Here is a 12,517-nt window from a genome sequence, read left to right on the forward strand (position 1 = left end):
AAAAGCCCGCCTTTTTTGTAAGGCAGGTTTAATTGGTAAAACATCATTAAGACCAGGTGGTCTATGTGCTCTTAAATCTACTATCCACTTAGATTCAGCTAATGCTGTTCTATGCTGAATGTCCCCCCCCTCTCATTGGTAGCAATATTTACAATGCATCTGAACTTAAAAGTGTGTGTGGGATTAGTCTCTATATGTCTGAATAAAGCATTACTCACTTGACATGTTCTAATATTACTAATATGCTGTAAAATCCGAACCTTCAGCATGTTATTTGTCATACCTACATAAAAACTTTCACATTGTTCACAATTGGCCATATATACTAAGTGTTTTGTCCTGCAAGTAGCCCTCCCTTTAAATATAAAAGTTTGTGTCTTATCGGGGTGTTTATATTCAGTGTCACTATTAATATATTGACAGGCCTTGCAGTTGCCACAGGGATATGTGCCTGCTCTAATATCTATTGTAGGTCTCCTATTCAAATATGTCTCCTTACATAACAGGTCCTTAAGATTGTTGTTTCTCCTATAATTAAACATGGGACGTTCTGCCACTACGTCCTTAAGACTAATATCACTTCTTAGTATATTCCAATTATTCTGAACTATATTACATATGTCTTTAAAGTATTCTAGGTTGTTCCTTCCTGCTACTACATAATCCTGTATCTATTTGTCTGCCACTAACAGGGCCTTGCATCCATGGCCTATTCTTCGTCTTCCTATGTAATATATTGTTACTAACCGCCTTACTAACCATGTTCCTCTCATAGCCCCTATCCAAAAAATGTCCACTCAGCCTAGAAAGTTCCTAGTCACAATAAGTATCTTCAGAACATACCCTAGATATCCTACCCACTTGGCTCTTAACAATATTGGGAAAGATATGCCTCGGGTGCATGCTGTCATAGGATAGCAATGCATTTTGCCAACATTGTTTCCTATACAATTTCGAGGTGAAACCAAGGTTACTCTGTTCCACACAAACATCCAGGAACTCTATCTGAGTAAAAGAAGTTTTGGCACTAAAAGTCAAAAAAGTGGTGGTGGTGTGGAGAAAGGCTAAAAAGCTCTCAAAGGTGGAAGTATCCCCATCCCACAAAATAAAAACGTCATACACAAATCTGACATACAAAACTATGTACTTATTCCATTCCTGATTATTGAGAATTTCCTTGGTTTCCCATTTGGACATAACCAAATTTGCATATGTATTAGCACAGGGGGTGCCCATAGCTACCCCCTGTGCTTGTCTGTATATGGACCCTGGTCCTATAAAGACATTGTTGTTCAATACCAAGGCTAGTAAATTCTCCACTACCAGTCGCTTATGCTCAGTTGCTCCCAATCTACTTATTACTTCACCCACTGCTGTTATCCCATATTGTTGTTCAATGACAGTAAACAAACTGTTGACATCTAGTGTAGCCATCAATAATCCACCACGTTTGGGCTTGGTAGCCGCAGCTAATAGACCCAAGAAATGCCCTGTGTCTCTTAGAATGTTATCTATCTGTTCTAAATATGGTTTAAGTGTAAACTCCAACCATATAGAAATGTTCTCAGTGACCCACCCTCTCCCCGAGACAATGGGTCTGAGTGGTGGGTCTGTCAATGATTTGTGTATTTTGGGCATGGCCTTGAATACAGGCGTAACTGGTTTATCTACCTTAAGGAACTCATAGACTTCATGTTCTAACAAACCCCTCTCTAATAAATTGTTTAACTGACTATGTACATTATCTATAATCATTCTAACTTGTAAAGGGTTGATGGGTACATATGCTCCATCTAAGGTCAGTGTGTCTAACAATTTCCTTTCATATCAACATGTATCTAATACAACGATGGCTCCCCCCTTGTCAGCCATCTTAATGGTGATTTCTTTCTTGTCCATAAGGCCATGTAAAGCAGTCCTTTGTGTCGGTGTAAGATTATAATATCTATTAGCACTTCTCTCCTCAAAATATTTGAAAAGGTCATTCTCACAAGCGTTCATGAACAAGTTAAGTGTGGGTGTAAAATTGGGAGCAAATATGCTAGGGGTCCTAGGACCTATGGCTCCATGAGTTTGGTTATTAAAAATCAATTTTAACATCACGCTCCTACAGAACAACATCAAATCAAATATAATATCGCTGTATACACACTTGTTGCTAGGGACAAAGGTCAAACCCTTGTTTAAAATCTCTAGCTCATCGGTACTCAACACAAATTGAGATAAATTATATACAATGCCATCAGACATACTGTTAGTCACTGTAGAGTCCTCCGACGCTTGTCTGCATTTCTGTCCTCGCTTAGGGACCTCTTGCCTGCTCCTTTCCTCCGCACCGGTGCCGGTAGATTCCCCAACAAAATGCAGAGCCCCTGCATATGTTTTCGGCCGGGCCCCTGTTTCATTGTGGTGAATGCTCTCATTTACTGTCACCACTGTGGAGCTAGAAGGGCCCCCTGGAATCTGTGTTTGTTCTTCCGGCTGTGGAATACGTGTTTCGCTGTTTAGAGAAACACTGTTGGAATGCGAAGCCAGGATGTCATTATTGCTGGGGGTAGTAGTTACTATCCCATTGCCTGTAAGCATGTTAATCGTATCTTCCCCAAAATTACTGATAGTACGAGATGGACTATCAGTAGAACTCCTCGTATCGACTCCATGTTGGTTTGACGAGGCAGACAATGTTGGTTTGTTGGCAACTGTACCGATGGCCAACGTTGTGCTTGCCTCTGTGTGTACCGCTGAATCCGTCTCTGTGGCTCGTATGACGTCCGAACGTGTTGTCATCATCACTGAGGGACGTCTAGTTGTTTCAGTTGCTCATTCTTTGAATCTGGGCCAGACAAAGATATTACCATGGGTAAAATCGGAGTGATCCCTCCTGATTTTACCTAATGTAACATCTTTAAGTTTGTCAGCTTCTTTAGATAATTGTAGCATAACAGTAGAAATTCTTTCTTTACTTTTGCTGTCTGGAAAGTCAGTCTGTAATCGCGAAAATAATGATGTTACTTCTTGTTTCAAAGCCGCCAGTTCTGGTGAAAAAAACTTGATCAGTAACTTCATATACTCCATACTGGTGTGCAGGTTGAGAGCCTGCCACTGTGCTAGTAAGTCTGGGTATCTGTCGCCCTGTGCTGGCATGCACAGGACTCTCATACCCCTGGGGACAATACCATATGTTAAACAAGCTTCAAGATGAAATGCCTGCCATTGCAGGCGCTGCATTTTACCTGCCTTGAAATTCCACTCTTTTAATAAGTCCTCAAAGGCTCTGTCTACTGCTGCAGGTATATTCCTGTTTTGTAATCCTTCCTTCTGGACACCAAAGCCCAAATCAAGGAGCGGGTTACCCAGGGTATCAGTCTTTCCTCCTGATTTACCATAAACAATGCCTCCAAGGGCATCAAACGAAATGATGGTACTGTCATCTTTGTTGTATACAGCATGTTCAGCAGGCATAACGTTACCAAGAAATATATAAGGCACAAGCAAAGATAACAAGTTATGCTGAAGACCTGTTGTACCAAACCAGATAAATACGAAAAATGAAGTACAGGTCACTGCTGAAATCTTCTTTGTTGAGTCTCCTTTATTAAAAGTAAGCGCTTTCGGAATAATCCTTCATCAGACATAATTCAAAGTAACAAAAGCAGCCAATGTGAAAGTTTTTATGTAGGTATGACAAATAACATGCTGAAGGTTCGGATTTTACAGCATATTAGTAATATTAGAACATGTCAAGTGAGTAATGCTTTATTCAGACATATAGAGACTAATCCCACACACACTTTTAAGTTCAGATGCATTGTAAATATTGCTACCAATGAGGGGGGGGGGCATTCAGCATAGAACAGCATTAGCTGAATCTAAGTGGATAGTAGATTTAAGAGCACATAGACCACCTGGTCTTAATGATGTTTTACCAATTAAACCTGCCTTACAAAAAAGGCGGGCTTTTAGGAGTAAGTGATTGGATGATCTGTGTTTTAAATATGGCTGCTTTTGTTACTTTGAATTATGTCTGATGAAGGATTATTCCGAAAGCGCTTACTTTTAATAAAGGAGAATCAACAAAGAAGATTTCAGCAGTGACCTGTACTTCATTTTTCGTATTTATCTGGTTTGGTACAACAGGTCTTCAGCATAACTTGTTATCTTTGCTTGTGCCTAATACAGAGCAGTAAAAGCAAATTAATCATCAGCATGAGCAACCACTGCTATATTTAGTCATGCAGCATTTATAATCAAGGTTAGTGTAGCTGGTTTACCAGAGCTGGTGGACAAGGTGTAAAGGTCAAGACAATAGAGATGAGAGGTTCACAAAAGCAGTTCTGTCATGTTGCTAGCCTGAAAACATGTACACTCCGATTGCCATGGGAGATTTTACTTTGAAATGCAGTTTAAATGTGAAGTAAGAGAGATCTTATAAGCAGAGTGGTGCAGACTGTCACACTTTAGGTGCTAGAATGCAGAAGCTATGGCAGCTGCACTGCAGTATAATTTTAGAGTTTTTGGAGGACATGTCTTAGCTGGTTGTAACCTTTGAGATTTTAGGATGTGGTTTCAGAATAAAGCTTTGCTGAAAGCGGAGAGAGTAATTCATATTACTGGATTCTGACTTCCTTGCTACAGCATATCACCTGTAACTGTTAGCCCCAGAGACTTGTCAGATACCACTCGGTTTTCACATGCAGCCACATGCCAGGTGCCATTAGGATGGATGTTAATATGTACTTTCAGTACCCGACAAACAAGTGGGCTGGGAAGGATGGTCATTAAGACTACTTTGTCTGGAGGAAGAGATTCCCAGCACTTGAATCCTAGATGGCCTAATGTCTTGGAATGAAAAGAGCAGAGTCTCGACTTTCATGGGTTCAGAAAGATATCCTGGTGCTGCATGTGCTTGGTAGTATAGCTTACAGCCTCTTAAAGTTCATTCTCTCTGGCAGCCTGTAGCAGGTAGTCATCCAGGCAGAGGTAGATAAAGAGTCCCCTTGAGCCTCAGGAGTATAAACAATGGGCCAAACACTTAGGCCAAAGAGCAGCGAAATAAACTGAGAGCAGATCTCCCAGCTGGGAATGTAAAAAAAAAAAGTCAGTATTTTCTACTCAGGGCGATATGAAGGCGGGCTTCACTGAAATAGTCATCCCTCAAGACAGGAGTCAGGAGGGTTTGTAAACAACAATTTTAAAATTCTTATACTCTATATACAAAAAAAAAAAAAAAAAAATCTGTTCAGGACTTGGGTCTCCGACTTTTTTTTCCCTCTGGGATTAAGAACAGCCTTGAATAGTGCCCAATGGCCCTACAGTAGTTTAGCTGTGACAGTACAGACTAGTCTTGATCCATCAGTTCCCTTAGAAAGGAAGAGATACCCCTGTAAAGGTGCAGTTCCCTGAGCCATGCAATGTATCCTGATTACTCAACAGTTTGACATCAGAAGGGCCCGGTTCCTCTAAAAGTAGGACAGTAAGATGATGAGAAGACTGGCATAAAAGGCTTGAGTCTGGAATGCTGGGGATCTTGCTTATCTCCCCCATTTGCATTTCTCAGGACCAGCCTGTTCCCATTTTGCTTTTTTTGAAACTGTAGCACCCTTTTGAAATGCTGCTCCTTGGTTTGTTTGCTGTGAAAGGGCCAGTTTTTGGTGTGGTTAAATGTTATTTGACTGATCAGTTTACTCCCTCTCCTACAGTATTTTTAATATTTCTTTGGATGATAGGCCATAAAATAAATCCTTCTTTACCAGGAGCATTAAAAAACTGTTTTTTCATATTCTCAGGCAAGGCTGAAGCTGTAGTCAGACATGTTTTCTGACTACTGAGTATGAGGTCATATCTTTTGCACAAATATCAGTCTCAACACCAACACATTTAATGCTAATACATTAAACCTGCTAGCTGTTAAAGACAGCCAAGTTCTTCTGTCCCTGAAGGACTCATTATGTATCCTCTGTGCCACATCTTAAAATTGCTAAAATAGCCCAATATTGGGTCTCCGGTGTTTGGCAGTTATGGCTGTAATGGTTATGATTGCAGAGGTATATACTCCTTGTTAAGCTGACTCAGGATCAAGCTCTCACAATCACTAGGCAAAGTTTCCAGTGCTGGATATAGTTCAGTCTCTTACAGCATCCAAGGAGACCACTACTGGATATGCAACTACAGCTCTGTACAAATGTTTGTGCTACTCCTGTCAAGGTGTGTGTGTGTGTGTGTGTGTTTGTAGGTGGACAAGAGTCTGGTTCTAAAACTACAGCCTTAAAAAACCTCAAATGCCTCATTATCAGGGGAATGGTCAAGGGCTTCATTTATTCACACTTAAGCAATTCAAAGTACAGATTCTGAACAGCAGCGAACAGAGAGTCCATCCACATAAGATGTTTTCTGTGGGCAGTGCAGCAGAAACAAAACCCTCACCATCCGTGTTGAACCCCAATGAATACAGAATTTGACAGCAATACAATAAATCTTCATGGTCTAGGTCTCAATCTTAGGAGGGCTCAAGACCTCATCACAAGAAAACAGATGTGCAGACTGGCCTTTGTAACCAGGCACTGTGGACTGTTATGCTACTGATGCTGCTCTTCCCACCCTAGGACTAAGGCATAATGGTCACTTTTGGGATGGAGATGGGGATGGTAAAAGGGTCTAATCCAAAGCAAAGTTGGATGTGGGAAGCCACCATCTAAAATGTCTCAAAGACTTGGGAGATCCAAACCTGGTCTGACTTGACCAAATACTAGCTCCATGGGTCCAGTGAAGAATACTTGTGTGACAGCTTGAAAATGGAAAGATAAAACTGCAGCTACCATTAGTCCTACAGATCCAAGACAACCACTGATACAGAACTGGACTGAAGCACTGATACGCCATGCACTGAATAAGTGGCGAGACTGGCCTTGCAAAGTAATGTGTCCTTTAAACAAGTTATGAAGGTGTGGTCCTGTGATGGCTGTTTGAGACTTTCCACTGTTCACTGTAATCTCTTATATGACTGAACAATCTAAGAAGAGACCGCTATGCATGGTGTTTGCATAGCTTCTGTGAAGTACTGCATATTGTTGAATGAACTGTACAACAATATGTTCTGGCAACCAAAGGAATTCAGCCCCTTTGATGCTATTGGATAGCTACAGGACAAGAAAATTGTAGACTGGATATTTGAAGGCATAAATATGATTGGCTATAACAAGAAGCAGGATTTATGCTATATGCAAATCATTAACTTTGTTGCTATTGGATAGTTCTGCCACTAGGATATCAGACATTTGATACCTTCAGATACAATAATGATTGGCTCACAGCAAGACACAGGAGATGTGCTGTATGCAAACTAATGAGTTTTTCACTGGTTATGACTGTGTGTCTGGAACACTGATTTGTTTATTCTGTCTTTAAATTCAGGGTGAGCACAGCTAAGACATATGATCTGATGAAGGCTAGTAAGCCGAAAGCGCTTATCAGGGAATTTTACAGTGCTCCTGTTTTTGTTGTTTTTACTGAAGATTAAAGTTTGTTTTTATCCTTTTCCATTAGTACAAGTCTTTTTTTTTGTGTGTTACACAGCAACAGAGAACAGAAGAGCTCCGTTGCTGTAATCTCGCTAAGTTAAATGGGTTTAACATAGCGAGATAACAAAAAAAAAAAAAAAAAAAAAAAAAAAAAAAAAAAGCAACTGAGATCTTCCTTTTTCCGCTGCTTTTTTTAAAAGCACACCAACCGTGGGTACATCCAGCTTTACCTACACCCAGGTGTAGGTTATTGCTTAATTATACAATGACCCCCCCCATTAATATTCTAAAACGTGCATGCTGATTGGTCAGCGTGTCCATTGTAAATCAGACTTATACTAATGGAAAAATGTCCGGTCACCCAGACTTTTTCCATTAGTATAAGTTTTTTTTTTTTTTTTGTGTTAGACAGCAACAGAGAACGGAAGAGCTCCGTTGCTGTAATCTTGCTATGTTAAACGGGTTTAACATAGCAAGATATCTTAAAAAAAAAAAGCAACGGAGATCTTCCTTTCTCCATTGCTTTTTTTAAAGCCGTCTCGCTATGCTAAATTCATTTAACATAGCGAGACAGCTTTAAAAAAAGCAACGTAAAAAGGAAGATCTCCGTTGATTTCTTTTTAAAACTATCTCGCTATGGTAAATTCTTTTAACATAGAGAAACACCTTTTAAAAAGCAACGGAGATCTTCCTTTCTCCATTGCTTCCACACACAACTCTGATGTACTGCGTAAGCATACGCATGCGCAGTACACTAGAACTGCCACAGAACACCGGACAGCTGCATAAGGGCAGAACGGTGGCATTATACAATGCCATTATTTAAGAAAAGTAAGTATTTTTTTCTTAAATAATGTCATTGTATAACAGCAATAACCCACTTCTGGGTGTGGGTAATGCTGGATTTACCCACAGTTGTCTTTGTTTGGTCACTCGGGCTTCGCCCTCGTAACCAAACTACACCAACCGTGGGTAAATCCAGCATTACCCACACCCAGGCATGGGTTACTGCTCAATTATTCTACAACTACTCAATACTGAAGTATACATTTCCAGCCCCTGCCCCCAGTGTAGCCTATGGGCATCTCAGAGTTGAAATTAACAGCATTTAGGTACAATCTTTACCCTGAAAGCAGACACTCTACATCACTACCTGCACTTTACTAGGTACAGTTCGGATAGCCTCACTTAACTGTAATGTCATGGAAAGAATACAAGAAAAATAAGGGAAAAAACTGACCAAACATGTATTGAAATATCTGTCAGCAGCAAAATTAGAAAAGCCAAGCAAGACTACCCAATCAACTTGCAGACCACAAGTTTGTGTAAGCCAGTGGCTATCTGGACTAATATGAGCAAAACTGGCTCTAAGGGATTTGGTTTCTTTGACTAAAGTTGGTGCGATTCTCTGACAGTATGTTAAAAATGGGAAAAGGTAGTTGATGAAAATTACAGGCAACAACAAGACAAGTCCGGACAATTCCATTATCTTCCATTCCCTGAAGATGCAGCAAATAAATCTGTCAACGTCTTTCACTGTATCACACACTGAAATGTTCCAGTCACACAAACATTCCAGCAAGCTTGGAATTCCTGCAATCCACGGTATCCACCACTATTAAGTAGATCAAGAAACCCAAAGAGATCAAACAAATGGAAATGAGATCTTTAGAAAAGGGTAGGAGCAAACTACATAGGAAAAAATGGGAATTGTGGGAACAATACGAGGGAGGAATGAGGTTTAAAAGGTGGCAGGACTTAAATGAGTTATGTAATGTTTAAGTGAGAAAGTTTGGGTAGATTATAAGTGATGTATAATGTTTGCAACTGGGAGTGTGTCAGTATGGCTTGTGATGTAAAATGCTTGCAACCAAGATTGTGTTGGTGTAGTTTGTTTTCATTTATATAAATGTATGGTTGCCCAAGTAGTAAGTGATGGTTTAATAAAGCTGTGTCTTGATTAAAAAAAAAAAAAGGCAGGAATTGAATAATTTACGTAATATCACTTGGGTTATATGATATATAGCAATATATGCGATGTATACTGCTTGTTATGTTAATATAATTTGATTACTTTTATATGAATGTAAATTTGCCTATGTCACAAGTGATAATTCAATACAGATGTGTGAAAAACAAAAACAAAAAAACAAAAGAAACCCACAGAATAGTTGGTAGCTTTTAGTACCAGCAAGTAAGTCAACACAGGAGCGGAAAAGGGAGATCTTCCCAATAGGGATAACTGCAAGCAGGAGTAGAGAAAATAATCAAGACTGTGCTGGAATTTACTGGAGAAAATTAACAAAGGAACCAAAGTACATGGAGCAAGTAACCAGAGAGGGAAAGACTGGCATCTCTAGTGGGGATTGATATTGGGGTATAATGTTAGATCCTCTGCTTAACTAAATAAATTAGTTGAAACTTCAACAAGACGCCTTTAATCCTCCCACCAGAGAGGGCATCAGAGAGAGAGAGTCTCCTAAATCTGCTAGCTGAACTGATTTTATTTGGACTAATCTTTTGTACTCAGTTTCAACAAACAGTACAGGGCGGAACAAGATCTAGAGGTCACATCACACTGCATATACCTGGGCATCCAATAAATTAATTATTTCAAGAACAAACTGACCTCATTAAAAAAAAAAAAAAAGCTCATATGGCGCTAACTTTATGCAGAGTATATTGCTACCTTCGGAGAGAGATGAAAAAAAAAACACTGAAGCACTTCTACATGGGGCAGTGGTACTTGGTAACAAAGTTTAGCTATATTCAAGCTGTCAACCACTTACAATAAGAAAGCCACATTTACTGTTGACCTAAAAACAGTCAACACTGCTGTGGCCTGAGAAAAATTGAAAGTACAATTGTGTACCTACCATAAATGTAGATGTTCGAGTGTATTCACTGTTGCAGTCATTACTCTTGGGTTATCCTACTGGCAGGCTACCTGCAGTCGGCCTGAATTCCAAAGTCCTGGTCCGGCGTCGGTTGCTGTCGCCTCTTCCCTGACGTTAGTGCGCCAGGGGTATAAAAGATGCAGCAGATGCCATTTTCTTCAGTTTTTCTTGCCCCAGATGTCAGGTGCCCCCAAAAGGGTAGGTTAAATATATTATGCCAATAAACATACATGCAGTAAAGAAACATTTCCTTCATCTACAAGCAAATACACCACATAGGTTGTATAGAATAGAGAAGTACAGTTAAACCCCAGCAAAAGAAAGGGGGACGGTGGGAGGGTAACCTGGACTGCAACAGTGAATACACTTGAACATCTACATTTATGGTAGGTACAAAACTGTACTATGTTCGTGTTTCACTGTTGCAGCCATTACTCTTGGGTTGAATCCCAAAGCTGAGGATGGGTGGCTGAGCTAAATAGGATTAGGAGAGGCTATGAGGCCCTGCAGAACTGCAGTGGCAAAGCCTGCTCTGGATTTAGAGTAAAGAGGTAAGTGGTAGTGCTTTGTAAAAGTGTGCACTGAACTCCAAGTTGCAGCCTCTAAGATGTCTTTGGTTGGTACTCCTCTGAGAAAGGCTGCTGAAGTGGCTGCTGCTCTGGTAGAATGAGGCCTAATGTCTTTAGGCACTGATTTGCCATGCTGAGAACAGCAGAAATGGATGCAATGGCCTATCCATTTAGAAATAGTCTGTTTTGACATAGCCTTTCCTTGTGATCCTGCAGCATATGACACTAAAAGTTGCTTAGACTTTCTGAAAGCTTTAGTTCTGTCCAAGTAGAAGTGTAGCTGCCTGTGTATGTCCAAAGAATGCAGAATTTTCTCACCTTGTTCTGTGGGTTTGGATAAAAGGTAGGCAAGTGAATGGTTTGGTTGAGGGCCACACTGGACACCACCTTAGGCATAAATGTTGGGTTTGTCCTCAGAGAAACCCTGTCTGGATGAAAAATGATAAAAGGTTCCACAGCCATGAGTGCTTGTAACTCCGAGACTAGTCTTGCAGAGGTTATTGCTAGGAGCAGAGCTGTTTTCCAGGATAAGAATTTTATATCAGCTGTTGAGGCTGGCTCAAAAGGAGGTAGTGTGAGTTTTTCCAAGACCTAATTGAGGTCCCATGCCGGAATTGGTGCTCTCCTTGGAGGCCTGATGTTTATGGCCCCTCTGAGGTACTGCCTTATTAAAGGATGAGAAAAGATAGGTGGTTCCGTATTGTAATGGGCTGAAATGGCAGAGGCATGAATCTTAATTGATGAAAAGGAAAGGCCTTTGTCCATCATCTCAGTTAGGTATTGTAAAATCTGAGGGATATTTGGTACATACGTGTCAATGCCTTGTTCCTGGTTCCAAGCACAGAATCTCTTCCATTTTTCTGCATAAGATTTTCTGGTACTGGGCCTCCTGGCCTCCATAAGATTTTCTGGTACTGGGCCTCCTGGCCTCCAAGACAACATCCATAACAGCTTTTGAAAGAGGAGTGTTCTGAATGGCTACATTATCCGCCATGCTGCCAGATTTAAGGTCCTGAGTTGGCTGTGCAGGATCTGATTGTTTTGTTGGGTCAGCAAGTGAGAAGTTTGAGGCAATATCCATGCTGGACCTTGAGACAAGCTCTTTAGGATTGGGTACCAGTGCTGGTGTGGCCAGTCTGGTGCAATCAGTATCATTTTTGGCTTCTCTTGTCTGACCTTTAGGAGTACCCTGGGAAGGAAAGGCATATACTGTTAGATTTTTCCAGCTGAAGGATAGGGCGTCCACTCTCCATGCTTGTTTGTGATAAATCCTTGTTGCAAAATCTCTGTAATTGGCAGTTGTGAGGGGAGGCAAATAGATCTATGTCTGGGCATCCCCATTTCCTTGTTATCATGCTGAAGACTTGTAGATCCAGTTTCCACTCGTGGGGATCCATGAGGTTTCTGCTTAGTTCATCTGCCAGGGTATTTGTTTTTCCTGGCAGGAATTGTGCTTGCAGGTGAACTTGATAAGTCAATGCTGTGTCCCATAAGGTCATTGCTTGTCTGCAAAGGGGGTAGGAATGTGTGCCTC

The 12,517-nt window shown here is 40.6% G+C and overlaps 1 protein-coding gene across 6 annotated transcripts in view; it reads right to left on the reverse strand.

Annotated features, from left to right (window-relative positions):
* The window catches only part of SEPHS1 (selenophosphate synthetase 1), a 935,453-nt gene that overhangs the window by 376,545 nt on the left and 546,391 nt on the right, over positions 1-12,517 (reverse strand). The window lies entirely within an intron of this gene.

The sequence above is a fragment of the Protopterus annectens genome, chromosome 11.part0 (genome assembly GCF_019279795.1).
Source record: "Protopterus annectens isolate FY-2018-M chromosome 11.part0, PAN1.0, whole genome shotgun sequence".
NCBI lineage: Eukaryota > Metazoa > Chordata > Ceratodontiformes > Protopteridae > Protopterus > Protopterus annectens.